Raw genomic sequence first — 9,674 nt, 5'->3', positions numbered from 1 at the left:
CATGAACTCTATCATAAATATTATTCATTTATTTATCATGATAACATCAGATTCTTCAAAATGTCATATATACTAAACTGGGTCAGAAAGGTTAACTCTAATTGGTCAATATCAACTGAACTGGGTCAGTAAGACTGGCTCTTATTGGTCAATATTGACTAAACTGGGTGAGTAAAGCTGTCTCTGATTGATCATATTCACTAAACTTGGTCGGTAATGCTGGCCCTTATTTGTCAATATCAACATAAGTCGGTGAAAAAGGCTGCCTCTGATTGGTCATATACACTGAACTTGGTCAGTAAGGCCGGTTCTTATTGGTCAGTTTTGACTAAACTGGGTGAACAAGGCTGCCTCTGTATGTATATTGAACATGGTTAGTAACGCAATAGCTTTAACTGGTCAATATCAACTAAAATGGGTCAATAATGCTGCATACATGTATACTGAACGAAGTCAGTAAGACTGCCTGGTATTGGCCAGTATCAACTGAACTTGGTTGGTCAGTAAAGCTGCCTATAATTGGCCATATCTACTGGTACAGAACTTTAGTCAATGATACTGGCTCTAATTGACCAATATTAACTGAACTGGGTCAGTGTTGACAGCCTCCGATTGGTTATATATATTGAACTAGGTCCGTGATACCAACCTTTATTCATTGCAACTACTAGACTGAGTCAAATCAGTGAAACTGGCAGGCCCTAATTGATCAGGTGTACTGAACTAGGTCAGTAAGTCTGGTCTCTCTTGCCCACATCTTGTTCAGGTCAGTTAAACTGCTTTAACCCTTTCGGCACCGTAGGCGACTACAGTCGACATGCAGACAGGCCGCCATAGGCGACTTTGGTCAACAATTTTTATATCTTTATTATTAGCCAAGATATGCTTGTTTCAGTAATGCTGCCATTGTTTTCGGATATTTTTCGGAAAATATTTGGCGATGAACTGTACATTGTAAGAGATAATTGGCATCGAAAGGGTCACATGTCACATCACTTAAATCATGTCAGACTGTATCTCTATGGTCATTCACAGAATCATTATGGTATGTCCATTTTACTGTGTATTAGGTCATATGGTTGATATACAACTAGTAGTGGTCATGGTCTTCATATGTATACAGCATCTGGAATCATATCAAGACAGCTGAAGGGTTTGTATCTGTCTCTATTTATCATGTCATACTTTGAGTCAAATTGATGCTTATATATTCAATTGACTTCATGCGTAATTGACTGATGTAAAGCAAATCTCACAGAAGCATTACCCTTAGTTATATTGCAACACAAACATTATGGAGCACTCTCACAAAGCTAAGTCAATGGACAATCCAGTCAGCTGTAATTGGTGTAGCTATTGACATTTATGTATCAGATGAATTGTAGGTGGGAAATACATTGTCACTCATCTAGTCCCACCAGGTTACTAGTCAATGATACATCTTACTGATGTTGTTCACTTAATATTTCGTTGCCTCTCTTTGAACCTGAGGGTCAATGAGTGGGAAGTATATTTAGTAATACCTATGCCTGTTAAGGTGCAGAATACCTGAGACCAGGCTGCCCCTGTAGAGGGAGCTAGCAGTCATCACTCACTGACTTGGGATGGACTACATCTGGAGAGGGACTAAGCTATCAGTAATCTTTAGATTAGGGCAGACAACTTCAGCAGAGGACCTTAGAGGTCAATACACCCTGACTTAGGACAGACTTCCTTTGTAGAAGGACCTAACTGTCATTACTCCCTACCCAAGAGGCGAGACAGCCTCTATAGCTGTAGAGGGACATAGCTGTCAGTACACCCTACCCAAGAGGAGAGACAACCTCTGTAGCTGTAGAGGGACCTAGCTGTCAGTACGCCCTACCCAAGAGGAGATACAGCCTCTGTATCTGTAGAGGGACCTAGCTGTCAGTATGCCCTACCCAAGAGGAGAGACAACCTCTGTAGCTGTAGAGGGACCTAGCTGTCAGTATGCCCTACCCAAGAGGAGAGACAGCCTCTGTAGCTGTAGAGAGACCTAGCTGTCAGTATGCCCTACCCAAGAGGAGAGACAGCCTCTGTAGCTGTAGAGGGACCTAGCTGTCAGTACGCCCTACCCAAAAGGAGAGATAGCCTCTGTAGTTGTAGAGGGACCTAGCTGTCAGTACGCCCTACCCATGAGGAGATACAGCCTCTGTATCTGTAGAGGGACCTAGCTGTCAGTACGCCCTACCCAAGAGGAGAGATAGCCTCTGTAGCTGTAGAGGGACCTAGCTGTCAGTACGCCCTACCCAAGAGGAGAGACAACCTCTGTAGTTGTAGAGGGACCTAGCTGTCAGTACGCCCTACCCAAGAGGAGAGATAGCCTCTGTAGCTGTAGAGGGACCTAGCTGTCAGTATGCCCTACCCAAGGGAGAGACAACCTCTGTAGCTGTAGAGGGACCTAGCTGTCAGTATGCCCTACCCAAGAGGAGAGACAACCTCTGTAGCTGTAGAGGGACCTAGCTGTCAGTACGCCCTACCCAAGAGGAGAGACAACCTCTGTAGCTGTAGAGGGACCTAGCTATCAGTACAGTATGCCCTACCCAAGAGGAGATACAGCCTCTGTATCTGTAGAGGGACCTAGCTGTCAGTACGCCCTACCCAAGAGGAGATACAGCCTCTGTATCTGTAGTGGGACCTAGCTGTCAGTACGCCCAACCTAATAGGAGAGACAGTCTTTGTAGCTGTAGAGGGACCTAGCTGTCAGTACGCCCTACCCAATAGGAGAGACCTCTGTATCTGTAGAGGGACCTAGCTGTCAGTACACCCTACCCAAGAGGAGAGACAACCTCTGTAGCTGTAGTGGGACCTAGCTGTAGAGGGACCTAGCTGTCAGTACGCCCTACCCATGAGGAGATACAGCCTCTGTAGCTGTAGAGGGACCTAGCTGTCAGTACGCCCTACCCAAGAGGAGAGACAGTCTCTGTAGCTGTAGATGGACCTAGCTGTCATTACACACTACCCAATAGAAGAGACAACCTCTGTAAAAATTACCTAGCTACCAACACCTTCTTACTAAGGACAGGCTAACCCAAATAACCAGACCTAACTGTCATTACTCCCTATCTAATAGGAAACATTTATTGTGTAGAGGGACCTAGATGTCCACATTATGCTGCACCTACCTGAAATACCAGGATAGCTTCTAGAAGATCTTCCTCTTGACGACATAACGTGCTACAAATCCAACATTCCAAAAATTCCTGCACAGAAACACGGAATTCTAGCAATTTAATCATTTGATCTTGTCATCAGTTGTTTAAATCCTTCCACGCCAAATAAAACTAATATTGTCTCAGGATAACTGCTAGGCTTTAGAGCCACCAGAATCCATGCCTGGTTCTAGCACTTGGTAAATCAATGGTAAGATGGAGCTACTCCATGTAAAGCTTACAATCAATATCTTAATTCACATGCACCCTGTCTCTGTATCAACGTTTCCTCAAACCCCATGTCCTGTTTTGTTGTCTTTTTTGTTTTTTTTGTCTTTTTGTCTTTTTTCAAAACATGATACCAAAAAAATTACAATGGATCATAGGATTCTCAAAACAATTATAAATAACTAATGATTGCACTAAAATGTTTTATAGAAAGCGGTAAAAATGATTTACTTGGTCATTGGGCATCTGAATCTAATGTTGAAGTCTGTCAGTATGCGGTGTTAATGTATATTTATTGTAATGGTCCCATGGAGTTAATTATGCCATTTTAACAAGAATTACCTGGTACACAGTTGTGTCATGCCTGTTCTGCAAGCGTCTGGACTGGAGAGATTCTTGGTTACCTGACTATAAGTCACTCTTTTTCCTTTGAACATAATAACTAGTAACTGCGAACGGATTTTGATGAAACTTGATCTGCAGGCTTTATATCAAATAGATCTCAAACGAGTTGAAAAATGGGACTGACTTGATCGTTATTTACAACATATTTTGATGAAGCTTGGTATGCAATGTTATGTAGATAAGTTCTGAAATGAGTCCAACAATTCGTTTGATTTGGTTATTATTTGGAGAGTATTAGCCCTTTGCATTTTACTTGAAAGTACCTTCTACAGTAAGACATCTCTTGTGCTTCTGTCTTGGCCAATAAGAATGATTGATACAAGTTTAAAGCTTGTTTCTCAATTGTTGTAAAATAAATAAAGTTCATAACAAAGTTAAGGTCCTGCAGTTTTATCACTATTGAACCTTGTGAACATGAAAGCTTGAATAAGATCTCAGATTATTTCAACAATGCACTGACTTGATGTACCTTCTAGAGTTAAAGTTTGGTTGAGATCAGGGAGAAGAATGTTTAAGCTCATGGGCCCCACTCTTGTATACGTTATGAGAAAAAATACCATTTTCAGATTTTGACAATATTTTTATGATTTTGATTAGTAAAAGAAACCACCAGATTTTAAGAATCCCTGAAATCCAGGCAAGCACTTTCAAGAAGACAAAGAGTTGAATATGTATTGATTCATCAAAGGACACTTTGAAATAGTGAAAATCAAGAGGGCATTTGTTTGGACAATTAGACAGATAACCAATACAAACTGATGCATTGTGCTTGACTGTCCTAATGGATGGATATTTTTACATGAGTAACTGTTTACGAAAAACCTTAGAAAATTTGTGTCTGATGATTTTCATTGAACGCATTATAATGTTAAAACACGATGTGAGCAGGAAGTGTATTGTTTATCAATAGGTATTTCATTGTGTTTTATTGACATCTGTAAATGTAATAGGAAGCTTCATAACCATGTATTGATAGCAATGCCATGATGAAACATGTGTATATTCACGATGTTTGTAGCAATTTGAGAAAACTAAATAATTGGTTTACATGCTTCTCTGAAGATAAATCTTGGCTGCAGACAAATTAGAAAAGAAATTGGATAAATTCATTTTTTTCCCTTTTTTTTAATCAGTGATTTTACATCATACTATACACATGTATCAGACTATGTAAATGACAGGAAGCCCCAATGGAATATCTACTCGATCTGATTGATCTATTTGTTGTTTTAACAGTCAGTGCCTGAAAGTTGACCTGTATATGTGTGGAAATGTAGGAAGCTATTGAACACACAGTGTCTCCCCAGCCATCATCAGTGTCAATGACAGGGGAAGTCCTCTCTAGTAGTCTGGATATATACACCAGTATATATGTTACTAGTAACGTTTGCCAGCAGCAGTACCATATCACATTGTCTGATTTCTTTTTCCTCTGAACAGTATGTCTTACTTTTTCATTTCCCGTATAATTTTTCTTTAGTAACCTCAGGATAAGTGTGGGAAGATGTAGAGTAATCAGGAACTCCCTAACAGATCTTCACACTATATGTCTCCAAGTTGCATATATAATCTATAAGACAAAAGAAAGTCTTTGTATGGACAAAAATAATTTTTGAGTTGAGGGAAACATTTGAAGGTAATTTTCCCAATCTGCAATGCTTTCATATGAAGAATTAGAACCAGAAATTTACATGCCACAACACCAGTCCTTCAGGAGCAACTTAGAAGGGCATATTTATCCTACAGGTGTACAGCACATTTGTCCTGAAAGACACAGTTACATTTGCACTAAAGGATGTGTTTTAAGGCCTTCTAAGAAAGTTAACTTTAGTCCTAGATGATGCATTACATAAAGCCTTTGAAGGTACTTTAGTTTACATGGGTACATTACATATAGGTAGTCATTGTCCTAAATGGTACATTACCAGATATATAGTCACTGAGTATGTAATCCTGAAGTTGTATATTATATTGTCATCAAGAGCCTGCTATACAGCATTTTTGTCATAGAAAGTACCATACATTTACAGATATCTTTCCATAATCAAGGATAATGTTGGGTGAGGTAGGCCTGTGGGGAATTGTACCCAGCTTTTTGCAAAAACTGTCATTGAAATTTGCATTCAACCCTGAAATTCTCCTTTAACATTCATGACCCAGAATTGTCTCTGCTGTCTTTCTATGTTCAATAATAATTTTGGGGTAAGGTAGGCCATATGGGAATTGTACCCAGCTTTTTGCCAAAAATTAAAATTTTTGTCCTTAATTCTCCTGGAATTTACATCCAACCCTGAAATTCTCCTTTAACATTCATGGCCCAGAATTATTTCTGCTATCTTTCCATGTTTAAGGATAATTTTGGGGCGAGGTAGGCCATTATGGAATTGTACCCAGCTTTTTGCCAAAAATTGAAATTTTTGTCCTTAATTCTGAAATTTACATCCGACCCGGAAATTCTCCTTTAACGTTCATGACCCAGTTATTATCCCTGCTATCTTTCCATGTTTAAGGATAATTTTGGGTGAGGTAGGCCATGTGGGAATTGTATCCAGCTTTTTGCCAAAAATTGAAATTTTTATTCTTAATTCTCCTGTAACATTCTTGACCTAGAACTATATCCTTGCTTGTTTATAGAAAGGTATTTGTAAAATGAAAGGGAGAAAAAGCATAGTGAAATGTAAAATATAGAGAGGTTACCTTCATTTTCGCTGTGTAAGTAATCCGTTTATGTAAGCTCCATGTTACTGATGTGAAATAATCAAAGTATTGAACAAGTGATATCCTCCTTTTTGAATATCAAGTTTTTAAAATTGCTGCATCACCCGAACTGTTGAAATGGATTTTGTAGAATGCCAGGCCTATTGGCATCAATATGGAACATGTGACTAGTGTGAGTGTTGCTCATTACACCACAAAAGGTATTATGCAGCAGTTCTCACAAACAGTAAATTACACTCAGGTTTCTCCAAATATGACATGTTACAACAGCCTTCACCTGTTTCTGATACATTAGAATTGTTACTCACTCATGCTGCTGCTGTGTCTTCTCAGATAAATTAATTAAATGTTCAAAATTTGAAGAATGCTATTCCGATATTTTACTGTGATTTTACTATGATCCCCTATCACTAAAGAAATAGATGAGTGTGCTGTCCATACAGGTAGGCTGTAGACCTACTGATCTATGCTATCTCATACTGTGTTGATGAATTACAGGCAGTGCTGGTTTAATTATTTATCAGCATTTGTTCAAGGAGCTGCATGGATAGTAGGGGATATTTCCCACATGAGGTCTTGTCATAATTTGAATTTTCATATTAGTCACTTATTATATTGCTATAATTGCATTTAGAGTATTGTCGTTCAACATGTTTTGAACTGGATTATTTAGTCCTAAAACCACATATATATTGTCAGGTGGCCTGTTTGTTGATAGTTGTATACAATGATTGAACATAACATGTGTTGACAGTGGAGCATTATCCTTGACTTTTTACCCATCAGTGTGTCAAATGGGATTATTTCTGCAGTATTGTTGTGTGAGTTGATCCGTTTATATAAGAAATACATGTATAATATATGTACTAACAGAACATATTGCTAAACCCTGACTTCAAATCCTGTGATGTAGGCATTGTATTGATATTATGATATTACTTACCCTTGACCTCTGATCCTGTTTGCATGTGATGAAATACATGTATTAGTGTTACTTTTATGAGGATAGTCTGCCCCTGACCCCTGACCCCTGACTCTGTCTTATAGATGATATAGTATTACTGTAACATTGATTCCATTTGACACTGTTAAGTAGATAATGTAGTATTATCGTAATATTACTGACCCCTGAATGCAAATCATGCAGGTAATGTAGTATTACTACATCATTTCTGACCTCTGACCCTGTCAACCTGCTGATTTACATGTAGGATTACTGTAATAGCACAATGCTGACCTTTGACCTCAAACTTTGTCCTGTAGACGTAGTTTTACTGTAGTAATGCTGACCCTTGACCTCTGGCTCTGTCATCCAGATCCATGTGATGTAGTACTACTGTAAAATTGCTGATCTTTGACCCTGCTTTCCAGGTAATGTAGTATTGATACAATGTTGCTGACCCCTGACCCTGTTATGCAGGTGATAAAGTACATTTGTAATACTATAACATTGCTGACCCTTGATCTCTGACCTTGTCATGCAGATGACAATATTACGGTAAAATTGCAGACCTTCAACATTTGACAATGTCATGTATATGATGTACTGTGTATTATGGATACTGTATCATTGCTGACCCTTAACATCTTCACCCTATGTGAATTTCTGCCCCAAATTTGTGTCTGAAATCAAGATGTACCCATCAGTTAAATCACATACATATCATGAGGACTGTAGTCTGACATGAAGAAGTCATGCACTGAAGATTCCCAAGACACTGCATCTCCAGGAAAGCTGGCTTGACTCCAAATATCTGATGTTTGTGAGTATCTAGATACTGCTTAATCATTGGAACTAATTAACACTGGTTTTGGAGACGAAAGGTTTTCATTCTGCATGCAACCTCCAACTTTAATTGTTCTATCAAACCATTACAACTCACGAACAGCCTGGCCTTAATGTATCAGGATCATCCCTGCAAGCATATATTGTATTGCAAGTGTCAGGGAATCTGACCTTGTTCAATAAAAGGGTTGGACTTTTGTTGAAATCTTCTCCAACTTTTTCTCCTTTCAAATGAATAAGTAAATTACACGTTCACAAGAATGTTAGTCATGGGAATCATATAGATTGTGTTTAATTAAGATTGGTAGTATGCAGTAGAATCCTGGTGACACACTGGTGACACAATATCAGAAAACAGACCTGTCAAGATTATAAAGTGTAGTGTGTTCTCATTAATCCTATGGGGAAAGGTTTCAGAAGGAAAAGAGGAAATCTGTCACCTCCATCATTGACTTGATCGTCTCAAAAGTGGCAGGATTCACAAGGCATAACTACAAGCTGTCATACCAAAAGTGATTATTTTCTTACTGGAAAAAAAACTTTGGAATTGAAAGATTGTCTTCATTTATCTTATAAATTAATTCTTTTATTTAAATATGTATTTCCATGTGAATTAATGATTGTGTAACTAAAGTGAATGTAAAAATAACAGTGACACAAGGCAGTGATTACTCAGGAGAATTGATGGTAAACCACATCCATAGTGTAACACTTCGAAAATCAAATTTGTCGTTTGGGATTTAGATATCATTTTGTACTGAATGTGTATGCTTGCTAATTGTGTAATTCAGAATCTGTTCAATAAGCCATTAGTAAGGAAATAGGTCACATAAAAACATTGTCATCCTGGCTTGTACCGTATTTGCCATTTTTCTGACTATGATGATTCCTTGGGGTAGGATAGACTAAGATTCCAGTATGGCAGTTTAACATACACTGTTTTAGAGTGCTATCAGGTTTTCTTATACGTCCCTATTTATTTATAGAATTATTATGTTAACCTATTGTTGCAGTAATGAACTTTCACAGAAGTTGCATGCTGCACCAAACTTTGTTTCTGATACTTTGTGATTTTTTCTAATACGTTATGAGATATATCTCTCATTGTTTAGTTCACCACCACTTCATACACGACACCTTCATGATTGTTAACAATACTGAGGTTTTTCTTGTAAAACAACTCACCTCACAGATCCATCCAGAGATGGACTGAGCAGTGATATCCTGCTTACCCTGTTTGATGGACAGAAACAGCCAAGAACAGGAACCTCACCCTTACCCTGGTTTTATCAAGATAAAACTGTAAGGCCTGACAAGGACAAAGTGAACTGTCACTGTCAGAGCTTCCCGCACAGGAAACCAAG

The sequence above is a fragment of the Ylistrum balloti genome, unplaced genomic scaffold, assembly GCF_031769215.1.
Source record: "Ylistrum balloti isolate Yb309-2 unplaced genomic scaffold, AGI_CSIRO_Ybal_v1 Utg370176, whole genome shotgun sequence".
Lineage (NCBI taxonomy): Eukaryota > Metazoa > Mollusca > Bivalvia > Pectinida > Pectinidae > Ylistrum > Ylistrum balloti.
Note: the sequence above shows the minus strand (reverse complement) of the source record.